The 3,012-nt window shown below is 42.8% G+C and overlaps 1 pseudogene; it reads left to right on the top strand.

Moving 5' to 3' along the window:
- Positions 1-1,346: 1,346 nt before the first annotated feature.
- Positions 1,347-1,554, top strand: LOC119818180 (annotated as a pseudogene).
- The last annotated feature ends 1,458 nt before the right edge of the window (positions 1,555-3,012 follow it).

Raw genomic sequence — 3,012 nt, 5'->3', positions numbered from 1 at the left:
TGTTTCCTCGGTGTCCTCCGTCCCCTCTGGCTTCCACACTCTTCTTCTGCCTCCTCTACTATGTGGCTCCTTGAGTTCCTTGAGGGGAGGAATTTGATGGAGACTTCCCGTTTTAGGCTGAATGTTCCAAGGTCTCGCATTCTATGCATAGTATCTGGTAGGTCTCTGCATCAGCTGCAGTAGGAAGCTTCTCTGACGATGGCTGAGTAAGGCCCTGACCTGCTTCCCTGGCTGAAGTTCTAAACATGAGGAGATTTAATACAGGGAAGAGGCACTTAGAAAATGTCCAGAAGGCTATTGGGTTTCTTGGAATGATGACCAGCCTAAGTCTGAAGTGATACACTGGGGACGGTTCTCACAAAGATCACCACAGTATCTGTGTTTTAGGTCACACAGTGGTTGAGGGGAATCTTAGTGGTAGAACATTTGCCTGATATACCTGAAGCCCTGGGCTTGATCTTCAATAGTGCAAGCAAGACAGAAAGACAGAAAAATAATTTTTAAATTTTCAAATATCTCCTAATATACAGTGTGAGAGAATCAATCCAAATAATGTATCATAACCCATTTGTTGTAGTTTAAAAAACAGCAGGAGAAAGAGAGAGGTAGATGCTGTCATGTGACAGGAATCAAGTGAAGGGTTTTCTTTTATTAGGAGAAGGGAATGGGAAAGAGAGGGAGGGAGAGACAGGCCTCTGGAGACAGGAGCAGTGGAAGAAAAGAAAAAGGAGGAGGAGAAGGAGAAGGAGGAGGAGAGAGAGAGAGACAGGAGGCAGTCTGGGCTTGTCTTTTATGAGGGGACATAGTGCATGTGTTGTAGTGACATAGAAGATGACGTTGTCAGGACCCTGAGCAGGCCAGAGTGCCTGAATGCATCCTGCTAGGTCCCCATTATACTAGGACACACTAGTATAATGCCTGAATGTAACATTCCTTCCTTTTGTTTATTATAAAAAGTGACTTAGGGATAGCAAGTGAAAGTGGGAAATGAAGGTTTCAGGTTCTCGAGACTGCTTCCTGCTGACCTGGGGGTATCGCAATTTGGGGGACCCAGAACACTGAAATAGCTAGCTGTTTCACTTTGCTGTCCAGGCTCTGTGAGACCATCTGGTGCCTCTTGGACCTGGGAAGAGCAAGGCCTGTGACCTGGATTTTACAGAAAACTGAGAAGGCAGCCTTGGTTGCTGCTGTTAAACTGACAAAGCTACCTTAAGCCTAGTCCTCAAACAGCTCAGAGTTCTGAGAAGGAGTCATTTGCCTGAGTTAGTGATTAAAATGACAGAGACTTACTTGCTAACTACCTAGACAGTCACCCCGGAGGACAGAGGTCTTAGGGCAACATCAGTCTAGCTGTTCTTGGCCTTTTGGCTAAGATCAAGTGTAATCTGTTCTTCCAGTTTAGTATCTGATATGTCCTCTCTCCGAGTCATGGAACCAATGTTGTAGTTTAATAAATATTGGGAAAGAGACAGATGCCATCATGCGACTGGGCTCATCTGGAGGGGTTTTTATCGAGGGAAAGGAATGGGAAAGGTGGCAGGGAGACCACCCTCTGGAGACAGGAGCAACAGAAGAAGAGAAAGGGGTGGAGGGAGAGAAGACAGGTGGGACCCATCTTTAATGAGAAGATGTAGCTCATGCGCTGTAGTGGATAACAATGTCAGAACCCTGAGCAGGCCAGAGTACTGCCTGAGTGCATTATGCTAGGTCCCCAAGGGGCAGGCTAGCACAATGCCTGAATGATAACTTCATTAATGTGAACAATTTCTTTTTTTATGTATTGGCTGGAGCTCCTTTTAAATTATTTTTCAATTTATTTCTGAGATTGTAATTTAACTACAAGGTTTCTCTTTTTCCCTTCCTCCCCGCAAACTCTCCCACATACCCTTCCCAGCTCTCCTTCAAATCTATAGCCTCCTTTTTCATTGTTATTGCAGGTATTAATGCCTTTGTACATAAATATATAAACATATATAACCAGTTGAGTTCAGATGATAATACTTGTATGTATGTTTCTAGGGATGACCACTTGGCACGGGACAACCAGCTGGCATGCTCTTCCCTGGGGAGGACTACTTCTCCTGCTCCCAGCTTCTCTTAGTTGTCTGGGTTTCTCTTTGTAGGGTTGAAGCCTCATGGGCTTTTCTCTGTTTGGCATGTTTATTGGTGTTCTCTTGGTCAGCTCATAATTGTGTGGTCTTGGTGTGAATTTATAAATATAGCTTCTGATGTTACTAGGAGACACAATCTCACACAAAAAAATCCGTTGGCTTTTTTAATTCATTTTTTTAATATGAACAATTTCAATGCAAGTTTCTTTATACTAATAAGTTTAAATTATTTTTCAATTTATTTCTGAGATTGTAATTTAACTACAAGGTTTCTCTTTTTCCATTCCTCCCCGCAAACTTTAAAAGTATATAATCGGATTTGATTAGTTAATATTTAGAATTTTGCATCTATTTTCTCAGATGATTGGCCTGTAGACATTTATAGTTTACTTAATGTTTTTCTTCTTTTCCTGTGCTTTTTGAATGCTTTTTTCTACATGTGTTTGTATGTGTGTGGGTGTGCTGGCACTAAGAATCTTCTTCCACCATTCTCCATCTCATTCTTTAAGGCAGTTTCTCAATCAAGCCCAGAGCTCACCGATTCAGCTACTCTTCATATACAGCTTGTTCTGAGGATTGGTTTCTTGTCTTACTGCTGGGACAAAATGCCTAAAACAAACAGCTTAAAAGATGAAGTATTGATTTTGGCTCAAAATTTCCAGGTATAGAGATCATCATAATGGCTGGGGTGTGTCTAGAAGCTGAACAGTTTTAGAGAGGATCAGAAAGCAGAGAAAGGAACTGAAGCAGGGCCAGGCTCTGACCTTGAAAACTCACTCCCAGCCTGAAGGTGGTGGTGTTAGCCTTTAATCCCAGCACTCAGGGAGTCTGAGGCAAGTGGATCTCTGTGAGTCTGAGGCCAGCCTGGTCTACAGAGTGAGTTTCAGGACAGCCAGAAATA

This window comes from Arvicola amphibius, chromosome 6, assembly GCF_903992535.2.
Source record: "Arvicola amphibius chromosome 6, mArvAmp1.2, whole genome shotgun sequence".
Lineage (NCBI taxonomy): Eukaryota > Metazoa > Chordata > Mammalia > Rodentia > Cricetidae > Arvicola > Arvicola amphibius.
Note: the sequence above shows the minus strand (reverse complement) of the source record. Positions and strands in the feature narration are given on the sequence as shown.